This window comes from Oncorhynchus nerka, linkage group LG20 (assembly GCF_034236695.1).
Source record: "Oncorhynchus nerka isolate Pitt River linkage group LG20, Oner_Uvic_2.0, whole genome shotgun sequence".
NCBI lineage: Eukaryota > Metazoa > Chordata > Actinopteri > Salmoniformes > Salmonidae > Oncorhynchus > Oncorhynchus nerka.
The window spans coordinates 8,394,050-8,411,999 of NC_088415.1; the positions used below are offsets into that span (position 1 = coordinate 8,394,050).

At 39.9% G+C, this 17,950-nt stretch overlaps 14 non-coding genes across 14 annotated transcripts; all 14 read right to left on the bottom strand.

The window, feature by feature from the left end:
* Positions 1-2,469: 2,469 nt before the first annotated feature.
* On the bottom strand, positions 2,470-2,543 carry trnat-agu (transfer RNA threonine (anticodon AGU)). The gene has a single exon. It is a non-coding gene; the product is annotated as a tRNA-Thr (tRNA).
* A 2,054-nt stretch (positions 2,544-4,597) lies between these two features.
* On the bottom strand, positions 4,598-4,671 carry trnat-agu (transfer RNA threonine (anticodon AGU)). The gene has a single exon. It is a non-coding gene; the product is annotated as a tRNA-Thr (tRNA).
* Positions 4,672-5,684: 1,013 nt separating this feature from the next.
* On the bottom strand, positions 5,685-5,758 carry trnat-agu (transfer RNA threonine (anticodon AGU)). The gene has a single exon. It is a non-coding gene; the product is annotated as a tRNA-Thr (tRNA).
* Positions 5,759-6,773: 1,015 nt separating this feature from the next.
* On the bottom strand, positions 6,774-6,847 carry trnat-agu (transfer RNA threonine (anticodon AGU)). The gene has a single exon. It is a non-coding gene; the product is annotated as a tRNA-Thr (tRNA).
* A 1,013-nt stretch (positions 6,848-7,860) lies between these two features.
* Positions 7,861-7,934, bottom strand: trnat-agu (transfer RNA threonine (anticodon AGU)). Its single transcript has one exon. It is a non-coding gene; the product is annotated as a tRNA-Thr (tRNA).
* A 1,013-nt stretch (positions 7,935-8,947) lies between these two features.
* On the bottom strand, positions 8,948-9,021 carry trnat-agu (transfer RNA threonine (anticodon AGU)). The gene has a single exon. It is a non-coding gene; the product is annotated as a tRNA-Thr (tRNA).
* Positions 9,022-10,035: 1,014 nt separating this feature from the next.
* On the bottom strand, positions 10,036-10,109 carry trnat-agu (transfer RNA threonine (anticodon AGU)). The gene has a single exon. It is a non-coding gene; the product is annotated as a tRNA-Thr (tRNA).
* A 1,016-nt stretch (positions 10,110-11,125) lies between these two features.
* trnat-agu (transfer RNA threonine (anticodon AGU)) lies at positions 11,126-11,199 on the bottom strand. Its single transcript has one exon. It is a non-coding gene; the product is annotated as a tRNA-Thr (tRNA).
* Positions 11,200-12,214: 1,015 nt separating this feature from the next.
* trnat-agu (transfer RNA threonine (anticodon AGU)) lies at positions 12,215-12,288 on the bottom strand. The gene has a single exon. It is a non-coding gene; the product is annotated as a tRNA-Thr (tRNA).
* Positions 12,289-13,301: 1,013 nt separating this feature from the next.
* trnat-agu (transfer RNA threonine (anticodon AGU)) lies at positions 13,302-13,375 on the bottom strand. Its single transcript has one exon. It is a non-coding gene; the product is annotated as a tRNA-Thr (tRNA).
* A 1,015-nt stretch (positions 13,376-14,390) lies between these two features.
* On the bottom strand, positions 14,391-14,464 carry trnat-agu (transfer RNA threonine (anticodon AGU)). The gene has a single exon. It is a non-coding gene; the product is annotated as a tRNA-Thr (tRNA).
* A 1,014-nt stretch (positions 14,465-15,478) lies between these two features.
* trnat-agu (transfer RNA threonine (anticodon AGU)) lies at positions 15,479-15,552 on the bottom strand. Its single transcript has one exon. It is a non-coding gene; the product is annotated as a tRNA-Thr (tRNA).
* A 1,015-nt stretch (positions 15,553-16,567) lies between these two features.
* trnat-agu (transfer RNA threonine (anticodon AGU)) lies at positions 16,568-16,641 on the bottom strand. The gene has a single exon. It is a non-coding gene; the product is annotated as a tRNA-Thr (tRNA).
* A 1,014-nt stretch (positions 16,642-17,655) lies between these two features.
* On the bottom strand, positions 17,656-17,729 carry trnat-agu (transfer RNA threonine (anticodon AGU)). Its single transcript has one exon. It is a non-coding gene; the product is annotated as a tRNA-Thr (tRNA).
* Positions 17,730-17,950: the final 221 nt, after the last annotated feature.

Below are 17,950 nucleotides of genomic sequence, written 5' to 3' on the forward strand. Positions count from 1 at the left end.
CCAGGCGTTCGCATGCGCCATCGCGCGCATGTTGATTTTGCCCATCCAGATCAGACGCGATCAGGACAACCGATTTAGCTAGCTAAATTGCCACAAATGTTTAATCTCTTTTCAACCTCTCCCCAAATTAATATCGTTGGTTCGGAGTTTGTTTTGATATTTCAACCTCCGTGTCCTGATTGCGTGTGGTGTGGATGGACAAAATCAACATGCGCGCGATGGCGCATGCGAACGCCTGGTCGAGTCAGCATGTTAGCATGTTAGCCTTACCAGTTAGATTAAACAGAATGTTTTAAACTTCAAAATACAGCCCATTTGCCAGGACATCGCAATGCTGTGACTCGGATTTAAATGGCGTACACGGACGCACGCATGTGCCTGTTCTAGTAACTGTAAATTAACTAACTAATGAGACAACCCTGCTATTGGACACAGTCCTTCAGCTCATAGTAGGTTAATACATTTGATTCATTTGCTAGTCCAGAGGTTCTTAAACTTTCAGGATATTTTCTTTTGCTGGACAAAGATATGGGTTAAATAAATAAGATTCGGTTTCAATAAAAATATGTGTTGCTTTTCAGACCCGCAATCAATAATATATTAACGGTTAACAGGACATCCTGAGTTCGAATCTCAGCAGTGGGTCTGAACTGGTTTTGCCTCGGAACCTAAATTGAACCAGGTTGTGTCAGTCGTGACCAAACATTTGCAAAAAATAATCCCCAAAATACCATCTAGAAAATATGTTGTATTCTATATTGATAGTACATGTAGCATTAATATGACAATTGAACAACATTCCCGACTATTTCATTTTCAATAATACAATTCTCTTGAGGAATAACTTTTTTGAGAGCACAAAAACGACCTAATAGCCCTACACTGAGTATACCGAACAATTTCTAAATATTTAGTTACACCCAGTGGCGACCCGTCATTTTTTGGGGGGAGGGGGGGCTTGTCTGTTTTGCATGTTAGTTTGGAATTAATATGTGTCACATATCAGTTTGCAAACAATGTAAAAAAAATATGAGTTAATAAAGCCTGCATAAAAACATGGTATCTTTTTTGTTTTCATGATTAAGGCAGCTCCAAAATGCAGGTTTTTCAGCCTAGCTCAGTGCTTCCTGTGGTGGTGGAGCAAGCCATCAGAAAATACGGAGCATTGCGCCGTCATTGGCACAGTGTTCTGTCACTCATGGGAACACAACGTCACCATCAAGTCTAAGGGTAGAGCTAGAAAGTTCTATCCCCTTTGGTGCTGCTATAGAGTTACATTAGAAGTGCCCATCCCCGAAGGCTCAAGGTCATTGACCACTAATTAAATTATGTCAAATCACGTTATATGTACAGTAGCTTTGATTGGAGTGATCATGTCAACATCATACATTCAAAATCGTAGCTAGCAGTCATCATCATGAATCAAGTTGGCAATCTACTGGCAAATCCTTTTTAATCCTGAAGATAAATTATAGATGAAACGAATTGGTTCTCATCGGCCATTGGACATGAACATTACACAACAAGTTGGAAATCGTAAATTCAACAATGAGTGGTATGGAAGGAATCAGTGACAGTGGCTAACTGCAAGCATTGCAAAGCAATCACTAGCCTGCTAGCCAGCAACAGGGTTTGTTAAGCTATGTTTTGGGACCCAAAGTGGGCCTGAGTATGTGAGCAGCGAGATATCAGTAAACATTTTGAGTCACAAGCTATTTCTTCTTCATTACGGTCATCTGAGGACAGTACATGTTTCATTTGGGTCTCGAACTGAATAAACTCAAGATACTCTGACATGGATTCTTAAACTATGGTTTGGGACCCAAAGTGGGAATATCGCGAGATATGAGTAAACATTCAGAATCATACACGATTTCTTCATCATTTTGGTCGTTTCGGGGAAACTACATTTCTCAGTTGGATCTCGAGATTAAAAATGGTAAAAACCTAAGAAAAAGCAGATGAATCAGTTAATGTAAGTAATTAACCTACCATGAGATGGGGACTTTGTCAAATGGAAGAGTTATTGAGTTTTTTAGCTCACACAGTAAGTTTCAACTCATTCAAAATACAATCCTTTTGAAATGGCAATTCTTTGCCGTGACCCGGATTCAGACCGGGGTTCCTGTGGCCACAACGCAGAGTACTAAACACTATAGGATCACAGCGAGCTACCAAAGATTGCTTGTAAAGCCTACTCATGCTCTGACAGAGACCTGTACAAGCTGGCTGAACTCTTCATTTAGCGCTCGAAATGAATCAACTGAAGAACCAGCTGAACTTGAGACAGTTGGTACGTTGTAATTCTTTGAAAAAGTTCATTTTTTCCGTGAAATTGGAATATCTCAATTGCATCCTCCTCACATGTTTTCTCCTCTCATCACTCCAAATTCTCAAGACTCATTGGTTGAGAAAAGCAGAACACTCTCCACTCTGAACTTTCCACCAATTTCAATGACATGTTTGAAGAGGCTCTGCTGAGATTCGAACTCAGGATCTCCTGTTTACTAGACAGGCGCTTTAACCAACTAAGCCACAGCGCCTGTAGATGCCAAGTATGTTGCAGGTAAGAACACCGCTACACGTATTTATTTCAAACATGTCTCATTCATTTAACCCATATCTCTGTCTTGCAAAACAACGTCACAAAACAGATGTTATTTACTAATATTGGAATCGATATGGACTCCTTCAATTGTCTAGCAACAGGGTTTCTTAACCTCTTCAGTCGACCCTCTACTTTTTTGAACATTCTGTTAAAAATCGCGCAACATTTCAGCGCCCTGCTACTCATGCCAGGAATATAGTATATGCATTTGCTTAGTATGTGTGGATAGAAAACACTCAGACGTTTTAAAAACTGGTTAAATCACTGCTGTGGCTTTACCAGAACGGCATTTACATCGAAAAGCACAGGAAAAACTGATCACTGAAAATGGGGAAAATATATCCATGCGCTACTTGAACCCATTGATAAACGTGAACCACAATTAATTGACTGAGGTTGCAGTACCTACAGCTTCCACAGGGTGTCTAGAGTCTTGTCATTTCCCTTCGAGTTTTTTCTTGGTCAAACACATACAGGACACCGTATCTAATCCGGTCTAGGACCGGATATTTTCGTTGAGTTTCTAGCCGGACATTTTTCCAGAAGGACAGCTAATAATCTTTACATCGCCTCCTGATGAATTTTATCGCTTATTAACATTTACTAATACCTAAAGTTGCATTACAAACGTATTTCGAAGTGTTTTGTGAAAGTTTATCGTCGACTTTTTGAATTTTAAAAAATGACGTTACGTTTTGAAACTGTTTTTTTCGTTTATCACACAGTCTACATATAACGATATCTAGGCTTTATATGGACCGATTTAATCGAAATAAAGACCCAAATAGTGTTTATGGGACATCTAGGAGTGCCAACAAAGAAGATGGTGAAAGGTAATGAATGTTTTCTATTTTATTGTGCGGTTTGTGTAACGCCGAAATGCTAATTATTTTGTTTACGTCCCCTGTGGGTCTTTTGGGGTGTTGCATGCTATCAGATAATAGCTTCTCATGCTTTCGCCGAAAAGCATTTTAAAAATCTGACTTGTTGCCTGGATTCACAACGAGTGTAGCTTTAATTCGATACCCTGCATGTGTATTTTAATGAACTTTTGAGTTTTAACTAATACTATTAGCATTTAGCGTAGCGCATTTGCATTTCCAGAGCTCTAGTTGGGACGCAAGCGTCCCGGGTAGAAGCAACAGGTTAAGCTATGTTTTGGGACCCAAAGTGGGCCTGAGTATGTGAGAGGTGGGCAGCGAGATATCAGTAAACATTTTGAATCACAAGCTATTTCTTCTTCATTTCGGTCATCCGAGGACAGTACATTTTTAATTTGGGTCTCGAACTGAATAAACTCAACATACTCTGACATGGATTCTTAAACTATGGTTTGGGACCCAAAGTGGAAATATCGCGAGATATGAGGAAACATTCAGGATCATATACGATTTCTTCATCATTTTGGTCGTTTCGGGGAAACTACATTTCTCAGTTGGATCTCGAGATTAAAAATGGTAAAAACCTAAGAAAAAGCAGATGAATCAGTTAATGTAAGTAATAACCTACCATGAGATGGGGACTTTGTCAAATGGAAGAGTTATTGAGTTTCTTAGCTCACACAGTAAGTTTCAACTAATTCAAAATACAACCCTTTTGAAAAAGCAATTCTTTGCCATGACCCGGATTCAGACCGGGGTTCCTGAGGCCACAACGCAGAGTACTAAACACTATAGGATCACAGCGAGCTACCAAAGATTGCTTGTAAAGCCTACTCATGCTCTGACAGAGACCTGTACAAGCTGGCTGAACTCTTCATTTAGCGCTCGAAATGAATCAACTGAAGAACCAGCTGAACTTGAGACAGTTAGTACGTTGTAATTCTTTGAAAAAGTTCCCTTTTTCCGTGAAATTGGAATATCTCAATTGCATCTTCCTCACATCTTTTCTCCTCTCATCACTCCAAATTCTCAAGACTTACTGGTTGAGAAAAGCAGAACACTCTCCACTCTGACCTTTCCACCAATGTGTTCAATGACATGTTTGAAAAGGCTCTGCTGAGATTCGAACTCAGGATCTCCTGTTTACTAGACAGGCGCTTTAACCAACTAAGCCACAGCGCCTGTAGATGTCAAGTATGTTGCAGGTAAGAACACCACTACACGTAATTATTTCAAACATGTCTCATTCATTTAACCCATATCTCTGTCTTGCAAAATCACGTCACAAAACAAATGTTATTTACTAATATTGGAATCGATATGGACTCCTTCAATTGTCTAGCAACAGGGTTTGTTAAGCTATGTTTTGGGACCCAAAGTGGGCCTGAGTATGTGAGAGGTGGGCAGCGAGATATCAGTAAACATTTTGAGTCACAAGCTATTTCTTCTTCATTTCGGTCATCCGAGGACAGTACATTTTTCATTTGAGTCTCGAACTGAATAAACTCAAGATACTCTGACATGGATTCTTAAACTATGGTTTGGGACCCAAAGTGGGAATATCGCGAGATATGAGTAAACATTCAGAATCATACACGATTTCTTCATCATTTTGGTTGTTTCGGGAAACTACATTTCTCAGTTGGATCTCGAGATTAAAAATGGTAAAAACCTAAGAAAAAGCAGATGAATCAGTTAATGTAAGTAATTAACCTACCATGAGATGGGGACTTTGTCAAATGGAAGAGTTATTGAGTTTCTAGCTCACACAGTAAGTTTCGACTCATTCAAAATACAATCCTTTTGAAATGGCAATTCTTTGCCGTGACCCGGATTCAGACCGGGGTTCCTGCTGCCACAACGCAGAGTACTAAACACTATAGGATCACAGCGAGCTACCAAAGATTGCTTGTAAAGCCTACTCATGCTCTGACAGAGACCTGTTCAAGCTGGCTGAACTCTTCATTTAGCGCTCAAAATGAATCAACTGAAGAACCAGCTGAACTTGAGACAGTTGGTACGTTGTAATTCTTTGAAAAAGTTCCCTTTTCCGTGAAATTGGAATATCTCAATTGCATCCTCCTCACATCTTTTCTCCTCTCATCACTCCAAATTCTCAAGACTCATTGGTTGAGAAAAGCAGAACACTCTCCACACTGACCTTTCCACCAATGTTTTCAATGACATGTTTGAAAAGGCTCTGCTGAGATTCGAACTCAGGATCTCCTGTTTACTAGACAGGCGCTTTAACCAACTAAGCCACAGCGCCTGTAGATGTCAAGTATGTTGCAGGTAAGAACACCACTACACGTAATTATTTCAAACATGTCTCATTCATTTAACCCATATCTCTGTCTTGCAAAATCACGTCACAAAACAAATGTTATTTACTAATATTGGAATCGATATGGACTCCTTCAATTGTCTAGCAACAGGGTTTGTTAAGCTATGTTTTGGGACCCAAAGTGGGCCTGAGTATGTGAGAGGTGGGCAGCGAGATATCAGAAAACATTTTGAGTCACAAGCTATTTCTTCTTCATTTCGGTCATCCGAGGACAGTACATTTTTCATTTGAGTCTCGAACTGAATAAACTCAAGATACTCTGACATGGATTCTTAAACTATGGTTTGGGACCCAAAGTGGGAATATCGCGAGATATGAGTAAACATTCAGAATCATACACGATTTCTTCATCATTTTGGTTGTTTCGGGGAAACTACATTTCTCAGTTGGATCTCGAGATTAAAAATGGTAAAAACCTAAGAAAAAGCAGATGAATCAGTTAATGTAAGTAATTAACCTACCATGAGATGGGGACTTTGTCAAATGGAAGAGTTATTGAGTTTCTAGCTCACACAGTAAGTTTCGACTCATTCAAAATACAATCCTTTTGAAATGGCAATTCTTTGCCGTGACCCGGATTCAGACCGGGGTTCCTGCTGCCACAACACAGAGTACTAAACACTATAGGATCACAGCGAGCTACCAAAGATTGCTTGTAAAGCCTACTCATGCTCTGACAGAGACCTGTTCAAGCTGGCTGAACTCTTCATTTAGCGCTCAAAATGAATCAACTGAAGAACCAGCTGAACTTGAGACAGTTGGTACGTTGTAATTCTTTGAAAAAGTTCCCCTTTTCCGTGAAATTGGAATATCTCAATTGCATCCTCCTCACATCTTTTCTCCTCTCATCACTCCAAATTCTCAAGACTCATTGGTTGAGAAAAGCAGAACACTCTCCACACTGACCTTTCCACCAATGTTTTCAATGACATGTTTGAAAAGGCTCTGCTGAGATTCGAACTCAGGATCTCCTGTTTACTAGACAGGCGCTTTAACCAACTAAGCCACAGCGCCTGTAGATGTCAAGTATGTTGCAGGTAAGAACACCACTACACGTAATTATTTCAAACATGTCTCATTCATTTAACCCATATCTCTGTCTTGCAAAATCACGTCACAAAACAAATGTTATTTACTAATATTGGAATCGATATGGACTCCTTCAATTGTCTAGCAACAGGGTTTGTTAAGCTATGTTTTGGGACCCAAAGTGGGCCTGAGTATGTGAGAGGTGGGCAGCGAGATATCAGTAAACATTTTGAGTCACAAGCTATTTCTTCTTCATTTCAGTCATCCGAGGACAGTACATTTTTCATTTGAGTCTCGAACTGAATAAACTCAAGATACTCTGACATGGATTCTTAAACTATGGTTTGGGACCCAAAGTGGGAATATCGCGAGATATGAGTAAACATTCAGAATCATACACGATTTCTTCATCATTTTGGTTGTTTCGGAAACTACATTTCTCAGTTGGATCTCGAGATTAAAAATGGTAAAAACCTAAGAAAAAGCAGATGAATCAGTTAATGTAAGTAATTAACCTACCATGAGATGGGGACTTTGTCAAATGGAAGAGTTATTGAGTTTCTAGCTCACACAGTAAGTTTCGACTCATTCAAAATACAATCCTTTTGAAATGGCAATTCTTTGCCGTGACCCGGATTCAGACCGGGGTTCCTGCTGCCACAACGCAGAGTACTAAACACTATAGGATCACAGCGAGCTACCAAAGATTGCTTGTAAAGCCTACTCATGCTCTGACAGAGACCTGTTCAAGCTGGCTGAACTCTTCATTTAGCGCTCAAAATGAATCAACTGAAGAACCAGCTGAACTTGAGACAGTTGGTACGTTGTAATTCTTTGAAAAAGTTCCCTTTTTCCGTGAAATTGGAATATCTCAATTGCATCCTCCTCACATCTTTTCTCCTCTCATCACTCCAAATTCTCAAGACTCATTGGTTGAGAAAAGCAGAACACTCTCCACACTGACCTTTCCACCAATGTTTTCAATGACATGTTTGAAAAGGCTCTGCTGAGATTCGAACTCAGGATCTCCTGTTTACTAGACAGGCGCTTTAACCAACTAAGCCACAGCGCCTGTAGATGTCAAGTATGTTGCAGGTAAGAACACCACTACACGTAATTATTTCAAACATGTCTCATTCATTTAACCCATATCTCTGTCTTGCAAAATCACGTCACAAAACAAATGTTATTTACTAATATTGGAATCGATATGGACTCCTTCAATTGTCTAGCAACAGGGTTTGTTAAGCTATGTTTTGGGACCCAAAGTGGGCCTGAGTATGTGAGAGGTGGGCAGCGAGATATCAGTAAACATTTTGAGTCACAAGCTATTTCTTCTTCATTTCGGTCATCCGAGGACAGTACATTTTTCATTTGAGTCTCGAACTGAATAAACTCAAGATACTCTGACATGGATTCTTAAACTATGGTTTGGGACCCAAAGTGGGAATATCGCGAGATATGAGTAAACATTCAGAATCATACACGATTTCTTCATCATTTTGGTTGTTTGGGAAACTACATTTCTCAGTTGGATCTCGAGATTAAAAATGGTAAAAACCTAAGAAAAAGCAGATGAATCAGTTAATGTAAGTAATTAACCTACCATGAGATGGGGACTTTGTCAAATGGAAGAGTTATTGAGTTTCTAGCTCACACAGTAAGTTTCGACTCATTCAAAATACAATCCTTTTGAAATGGCAATTCTTTGCCGTGACCCGGATTCAGACCGGGGTTCCTGCTGCCACAACACAGAGTACTAAACACTATAGGATCACAGCGAGCTACCAAAGATTGCTTGTAAAGCCTACTCATGCTCTGACAGAGACCTGTTCAAGCTGGCTGAACTCTTCATTTAGCGCTCAAAATGAATCAACTGAAGAACCAGCTGAACTTGAGACAGTTGGTACGTTGTAATTCTTTGAAAAAGTTCCCCTTTTCCGTGAAATTGGAATATCTCAATTGCATCCTCCTCACATCTTTTCTCCTCTCATCACTCCAAATTCTCAAGACTCATTGGTTGAGAAAAGCAGAACACTCTCCACACTGACCTTTCCACCAATGTTTTCAATGACATGTTTGAAAAGGCTCTGCTGAGATTCGAACTCAGGATCTCCTGTTTACTAGACAGGCGCTTTAACCAACTAAGCCACAGCACCTGTAGATGCCAAGTATGTTGCAGGTAAGAACACCACTACACGTAATTTATTTCAAACATGTCTCATTCATTTAACCCATATCTCTGTCTTGCAAAATCACGTCACAAAACAAATGTTATTTACTAATATTGGAATCGATATGGACTCCTTCAATTGTCTAGCAACAGGGTTTGTTAAGCTATGTTTTGGGACCCAAAGTGGGCCTGAGTATGTGAGAGGTGGGCAGCGAGATATCAGTAAACATTTTGAGTCACAAGCTATTTCTTCTTCATTTCGGTCATCCGAGGACAGTACATTTTTCATTTGAGTCTCGAACTGAATAAACTCAAGATACTCTGACATGGATTCTTAAACTATGGTTTGGGACCCAAAGTGGGAATATCGCGAGATATGAGTAAACATTCAGAATCATACACGATTTCTTCATCATTTTGGTTATTTCGGGAAACTACATTTCTCAGTTGGATCTCGAGATTAAAAATGGTAAAAACCTAAGAAAAAGCAGATGAATCAGTTAATGTAAGTAATTAACCTACCATGAGATGGGGACTTTGTCAAATGGAAGAGTTATTGAGTTTCTAGCTCACACAGTAAGTTTCGACTCATTCAAAATACAATCCTTTTGAAATGGCAATTCTTTGCCGTGACCCGGATTCAGACCGGGTTCCTGCTGCCACAACGCAGAGTACTAAACACTATAGGATCACAGCGAGCTACCAAAGATTGCCTGTAAAGCCTACTCATGCTCTGACAGAGACCTGTTCAAGCTGGCTGAACTCTTCATTTAGCGCTCAAAATGAATCAACTGAAGAACCAGCTGAACTTGAGACAGTTGGTACGTTGTAATTCTTTGAAAAAGTTCCCCTTTTCCGTGAAATTGGAATATCTCAATTGCATCCTCCTCACATCTTTTCTCCTCTCATCACTCCAAATTCTCAAGACTCATTGGTTGAGAAAAGCAGAACACTGTCCACACTGACCTTTCCACCAATGTTTTCAATGACATGTTTGAAAAGGCTCTGCTGAGATTCGAACTCAGGATCTCCTGTTTACTAGACAGGCGCTTTAACCAACTAAGCCACAGTGCCTGTAGATGCCAAGTATGTTGCAGGTAAGAACACCGCTACACGTATTTATTTCAAACATGTCTCATTCATTTAACCCATATCTCTGTCTTGCAAAATCACGTCACAAAACAGATGTTATTTACTAATATTGGAATCGATATGGACTCCTTCAATTGTCTAGCAACAGGGTTTGTTAAGCTATGTTTTGGGACCCAAAGTGGGCCTGAGTATGTGAGATGTGGGCAGCGAGATATCAGTAAACATTTTGAGTCACAAGCTATTTCTTCTTCATTTCGGTCATCCGAGGACAGTACATTTTTCATTTGAGTCTCGAACTGAATAAACTCAAGATACTCTGACATGGATTCTTAAACTATGGTTTGGGACCCAAAGTGGGAATATCGCGAGATATGAGTAAACATTCAGAATCATACACGATTTCTTCATCATTTTGGTTGTTTCGGGGAAACTACATTTCTCAGTTGGATCTCGAGATTAAAAATGGTAAAAACCTAAGAAAAAGCAGATGAATCAGTTAATGTAAGTAATTAACCTACCATGAGATGGGGACTTTGTCAAATGGAAGAGTTATTGAGTTTCTTAGCTCACACAGTAAGTTTCGACTCATTCAAAATACAATCCTTTTGAAATGGCAATTCTTTGCCGTGACCCGGATTCAGACCGGGGTTCCTGCTGCCACAACGCAGAGTACTAAACACTATAGGATCACAGCGAGCTACCAAAGATTGCTTGTAAAGCCTACTCATGCTCTGACAGAGACCTGTACAAGCTGGCTGAACTCTTCATTTAGCGCTCAAAATGAATCAACTGAAGAACCAGCTGAACTTGAGACAGTTGGTACGTTGTAATTCTTTGAAAAAGTTCCCTTTTTCCGTGAAATTGGAATATCTCAATTGCATCCTCCTCACATCTTTTCTCCTCTCATCACTCCAAATTCTCAAGACTCATTGGTTGAGAAAATCAGAACACTCTCCACACTGACCTTTCCACCAATGTTTTCAATGACATGTTTGAAAAGGCTCTGCTGAGATTCGAACTCAGGATCTCCTGTTTACTAGACAGGTGCTTTAACCAACTAATCCACAGCGCCTGTAGATGCCAAGTATGTTGCAGGTAAGAACACCGCTACACGTATTTATTTCAAACATGTCTCATTCATTTAACCCATATCTCTGTCTTGCAAAATCACGTCACAAAACAGATGTTAATTACTAATATTGGAATCGATATGGACTCCTTCAATTGTCTAGCAACAGGGTTTGTTAAGCTATGTTTTGGGACCCAAAGTGGGCCTGAGTATGTGAGAGGTGGGCAGCGAGATATCAGTAAACATTTTGAGTCACAAGCTATTTCTTCTTCATTTCGGTCATCCGAGGACAGTACATTTTTCATTTGAGTCTCGAACTGAATAAACTCAAGATACTCTGACATGGATTCTTAAACTATGGTTTGGGACCCAAAGTGGGAATATCGCGAGATATGAGTAAACATTCAGAATCATACACGATTTCTTCATCATTTTGGTTGTTTCGAGGAAACTACATTTCTCAGTTGGATCTCGAGATTAAAAATGGTAAAAACCTAAGAAAAAGCAGATGAATCAGTTAATGTAAGTAATTAACCTACCATGAGATGGGGACTTTGTCAAATGGAAGAGTTATTGAGTTTCTAGCTCACACAGTAAGTTTCGACTCATTCAAAATACAATCCTTTTGAAATGGCAATTCTTTGCCGTGACCCGGATTCAGACCGGGGTTCCTGCTGCCACAACGCAGAGTACTAAACACTATAGGATCACAGCGAGCTACCAAAGATTGCCTGTAAAGCCTACTCATGCTCTGACAGAGACCTGTTCAAGCTGGCTGAACTCTTCATTTAGCGCTCAAAATGAATCAACTGAAGAACCAGCTGAACTTGAGACAGTTGGTACGTTGTAATTCTTTGAAAAAGTTCCCCTTTTCCGTGAAATTGGAATATCTCAATTGCATCCTCCTCACATCTTTTCTCCTCTCATCACTCCAAATTCTCAAGACTCATTGGTTGAGAAAAGCAGAACACTGTCCACACTGACCTTTCCACCAATGTTTTCAATGACATGTTTGAAAAGGCTCTGCTGAGATTCGAACTCAGGATCTCCTGTTTACTAGACAGGCGCTTTAACCAACTAAGCCACAGTGCCTGTAGATGCCAAGTATGTTGCAGGTAAGAACACCGCTACACATATTTATTTCAAACATGTCTCATTCATTTAACCCATATCTCTGTCTTGCAAAATCACGTCACAAAACAGATGTTATTTACTAATATTGGAATCGATATGGACTCCTTCAATTGTCTAGCAACAGGGTTTGTTAAGCTATGTTTTGGGACCCAAAGTGGGCCTGAGTATGTGAGAGGTGGGCAGCGAGATATCAGTAAACATTTTGAGTCACAAGCTATTTCTTCTTCATTTCGGTCATCCGAGGACAGTACATTTTTCATTTGAGTCTCGAACTGAATAAACTCAAGATACTCTGACATGGATTCTTAAACTATGGTTTGGGACCCAAAGTGGGAATATCGCGAGATATGAGTAAACATTCAGAATCATACACGATTTCTTCATCATTTTGGTTGTTTCGGGGAAACTACATTTCTCAGTTGGATCTCGAGATTAAAAATGGTAAAAACCTAAGAAAAAGCAGATGAATCAGTTAATGTAAGTAATTAACCTACCATGAGATGGGGACTTTGTCAAATGGAAGAGTTATTGAGTTTCTTAGCTCATACAGTAAGTTTCGACTCATTCAAAATACAATCCTTTTGAAATGGCAATTCTTTGCCGTGACCCGGATTCAGACCGGGGTTCCTGCTGCCACAACGCAGAGTACTAAACACTATAGGATCACAGCGAGCTACCAAAGATTGCCTGTAAAGCCTACTCATGCTCTGACAGAGACCTGTTCAAGCTGGCTGAACTCTTCATTTAGCGCTCAAAATGAATCAACTGAAGAACCAGCTGAACTTGAGACAGTTGGTACGTTGTAATTCTTTGAAAAAGTTCCCTTTTCCGTGAAATTGGAATATCTCAATTGCATCCTCCTCACATCTTTTCTCCTCTCATCACTCCAAATTCTCAAGACTCATTGGTTGAGAAAAGCAGAACACTCCACACTGACCTTTCCACCAATGTTTTCAATGACATGTTTGAAAAGGCTCTGCTGAGATTCGAACTCAGGATCTCCTGTTTACTAGACAGGCGCTTTAACCAACTAAGCCACAGTGCCTGTAGATGCCAAGTATGTTGCAGGTAAGAACACCGCTACACGTATTTATTTCAAACATGTCTCATTCATTTAACCCATATCTCTGTCTTGCAAAATCACGTCACAAAACAGATGTTATTTACTAATATTGGAATCGATATGGACTCCTTCAATTGTCTAGCAACAGGGTTTGTTAAGCTATGTTTTGGGACCCAAAGTGGGCCTGAGTATGTGAGATGTGGGCAGCGAGATATCAGTAAACATTTTGAGTCACAAGCTATTTCTTCTTCATTTCGGTCATCCGAGGACAGTACATTTTTCATTTGAGTCTCGAACTGAATAAACTCAAGATACTCTGACATGGATTCTTAAACTATGGTTTGGGACCCAAAGTGGGAATATCGCGAGATATGAGTAAACATTCAGAATCATACACGATTTCTTCATCATTTTGGTTGTTTCGGGGAAACTACATTTCTCAGTTGGATCTCGAGATTAAAAATGGTAAAAACCTAAGAAAAAGCAGATGAATCAGTTAATGTAAGTAATTAACCTACCATGAGATGGGGACTTTGTCAAATGGAAGAGTTATTGAGTTTCTTAGCTCACACAGTAAGTTTCGACTCATTCAAAATACAATCCTTTTGAAATGGCAATTCTTTGCCGTGACCCGGATTCAGACCGGGGTTCCTGCTGCCACAACGCAGAGTACTAAACACTATAGGATCACAGCGAGCTACCAAAGATTGCTTGTAAAGCCTACTCATGCTCTGACAGAGACCTGTACAAGCTGGCTGAACTCTTCATTTAGCGCTCAAAATGAATCAACTGAAGAACCAGCTGAACTTGAGACAGTTGGTACGTTGTAATTCTTTGAAAAAGTTCCTTTTTCCGTGAAATTGGAATATCTCAATTGCATCCTCCTCACATCTTTTCTCCTCTCATCACTCCAAACTCTCAAGACTCATTGGTTGAGAAAAGCAGAACACTCACCACACTGACCTTTCCACCAATGTTTTCAATGACATGTTTGAAAAGGCTCTGCTGAGATTCGAACTCAGGATCTCCTGTTTACTAGACAGGCGCTTTAACCAACTAAGCCACAGCGCCTGTAGATGCAAGTATGTTGCAGGTAAGAACACCACTACACATATTTATTTCAAACATGTCTCATTCATTTAACCCATATCTCTGTCTTGCAAAATCACGTCACAAAACAAATGTTATTTACTAATATTGGAATCGATATGGACTCCTTCAATTGTCTAGCAACAGGGTTTGTTAAGCTATGTTTTGGGACCCAAAGTGGGCCTGAGTATGTGAGAGGTGGGCAGCGAGATATCAGTAAACATTTTGAGTCACAAGCTATTTCTTCTTCATTTCGGTCATCCGAGGACAGTACATTTTTCATTTGAGTCTCGAACTGAATAAACTCAAGATACTCTGACATGGATTCTTAAACTATGGTTTGGGACCCAAAGTGGGAATATCGCGAGATATGAGTAAACATTCAGAATCATACACGATTTCTTCATCATTTTGGTTATTTCGGGAAACTACATTTCTCAGTTGGATCTCGAGATTAAAAATGGTAAAAACCTAAGAAAAAGCAGATGAATCAGTTAATGTAAGTAATTAACCTACCATGAGATGGGGACTTTGTCAAATGGAAGAGTTATTGAGTTTCTTAGCTCACACAGTAAGTTTCGACTCATTCAAAATACAATCCTTTTGAAATGGCAATTCTTTGCCGTGACCCGGATTCAGACCGGGGTTCCTGCTGCCACAACGCAGAGTACTAAACACTATAGGATCACAGCGAGCTACCAAAGATTGCTTGTAAAGCCTACTCATGCTCTGACAGAGACCTGTACAAGCTGGCTGAACTCTTCATTTAGCGCTCAAAATGAATCAACTGAAGAACCAGCTGAACTTGAGACAGTTGGTACCTTGTATTTCTTTGAAAGAGTTCCAATTTTCCGTGAAATTGGAATATCTCAATTGCATCCTCCTCACATCTTTTCTCCTCTCATCACTCCAAATTCTCAAGACTCATTGGTTGAGAAAATCAGAACACTCTCCACACTGACCTTTCCACCAATGTTTTCAATGACATGTTTGAAAAGGCTCTGCTGAGATTCGAACTCAGGATCTCCTGTTTACTAGACAGGCGCTTTAACCAACTAAGCCACAGCGCCTGTAGATGCCAAGTATGTTGCAGGTAAGAACACCGCTACACGTATTTATTTCAAACATGTCTCATTCATTTAACCCATATCTCTGTCTTGCAAAATCACGTCACAAAACAGATGTTATTTACTAATATTGGAATCGATATGGACTCCTTCAATTGTCTAGCAACAGGGTTTGTTAAGCTATGTTTTGGGACCCAAAGTGGGCCTGAGTATGTGAGAGGTGGGCAGCGAGATATCAGTAAACATTTTGAGTCACAAGCTATTTCTTCTTCATTTCGGTCATCCGAGGACAGTACATTTTTCATTTGAGTCTCGAACTGAAAAAACTCAAGATACTCTGACATGGATTCTTAAACTATGGTTTGGGACCCAAAGTGGGAATATCGCGAGATATGAGTAAACATTCAGAATCATACACGATTTCTTCATCATTTTGGTTGTTTCGGGGAAACTACATTTCTCAGTTGGATCTCGAGATTAAAAATGGTAAAAACCTAAGAAAAAGCAGATGAATCAGTTAATGTAAGTAATTAACCTACCATGAGATGGGGACTTTGTCAAATGGAAGAGTTATTGAGTTTCTTAGCTCACACAGTAAGTTTCGACTCATTCAAAATACAATCCTTTTGAAATGGCAATTCTTTGCCGTGACCCGGATTCAGACCGGGGTTCCTGCGGCCACAACGCAGAGTACTAAACACTATAGGATCACAGCGAGCTACCAAAGATTGCTTGTAAAGCCTACTCATGCTCTGACAGAGACCTGTACAAGCTGGCTGAACTCTTCATTTAGCGCTCAAAATGAATCAACTGAAGAACCAGCTGAACTTGAGACAGTTGGTACGTTGTAATTCTTTGAAAAAGTTCCCTTTTCCGTGAAATTGGAATATCTCAATTGCATCCTCCTCACATCTTTTCTCCTCTCATCACTCCAAACTCTCAAGACTCATTGGTTGAGAAAAGCAGAACACTCACCACACTGACCTTTCCACCAATGTTTTCAATGACATGTTTGAAAAGGCTCTGCTGAGATTCGAACTCAGGATCTCCTGTTTACTAGACAGGCGCTTTAACCAACTAAGCCACAGCGCCTGTAGATGCCAAGTATGTTGCAGGTAAGAACACCGCTACACATATTTATTTCAAACATGTCTCATTCATTTAACCCATATGTCTGTCTTGCAAAATCACGTCACAAAACAGATGTTATTTACTAATATTGGAATCGATATGGACTCCTTCAATTGTCTAGCAACAGGGTTTGTTAAGCTATGTTTTGGGACCCAAAGTGGGCCTGAGTATGTGAGAGGTGGGCAGCGAGATATCAGTAAACATTTTGAGTCACAAGCTATTTCTTCTTCATTTCGGTCATCCGAGGACAGTACATTTTTCATTTGAGTCTCGAACTGAAAAAACTCAAGATACTCTGACATGGATTCTTAAACTATGGTTTGGGACCCAAAGTGGGAATATCGCGAGATATGAGTAAACATTCAGAATCATACACGATTTCTTCATCATTTTGGTTGTTTCGGGAAACTACATTTCTCAGTTGGATCTCGAGATTAAAAATGGTAAAAACCTAAGAAAAAGCAGATGAATCAGTTAATGTAAGTAATTAACCTACCATGAGATGGGGACTTTGTCAAATGGAAGAGTTATTGAGTTTCTTAGCTCACACAGTAAGTTTCGACTCATTCAAAATACAATCCTTTTGAAATGGCAATTCTTTGCCGTGACCCGGATTCAGACCGGGTTCCTGCTGCCACAACGCAGAGTACTAAACACTATAGGATCACAGCGAGCTACCAAAGATTGCTTGTAAAGCCTACTCATGCTCTGACAGAGACCTGTTCAAGCTGGCTGAACTCTTCATTTAGCGCTCAAAATGAATCAACTGAAGAACCAGCTGAACTTGAGACAGTTGGTACGTTGTAATTCTTTGAAAAAGTTCCCTTTTTCCGTGAAATTGGAATATCTCAATTGCATCCTCCTCACATCTTTTCTCCTCTCATCACTCCAAATTCTCAAGAGTCATTGGTTGAGAAAAGCAGAACACTCACCACACTGACCTTTCCACCAATGTTTTCAATGACATGTTTGAAAAGGCTCTGCTGAGATTCGAACTCAGGATCTCCTGTTTACTAGACAGGCGCTTTAACCAACTAAGCCACAGCGCCTGTAGATGCCAAGTATGTTGCAGGTAAGAACACCGCTACACATATTTATTTCAAACATGTCTCATTCATTTAACCCATATGTCTGTCTTGCAAAATCACGTCACAAAACAGATGTTATTTACTAATATTGGAATCGATATGGACTCCTTCAATTGTCTAGCAACAGGGTTTGTTAAGCTATGTTTTGGGACCCAAAGTGGGCCTGAGTATGTGAGAGGTGG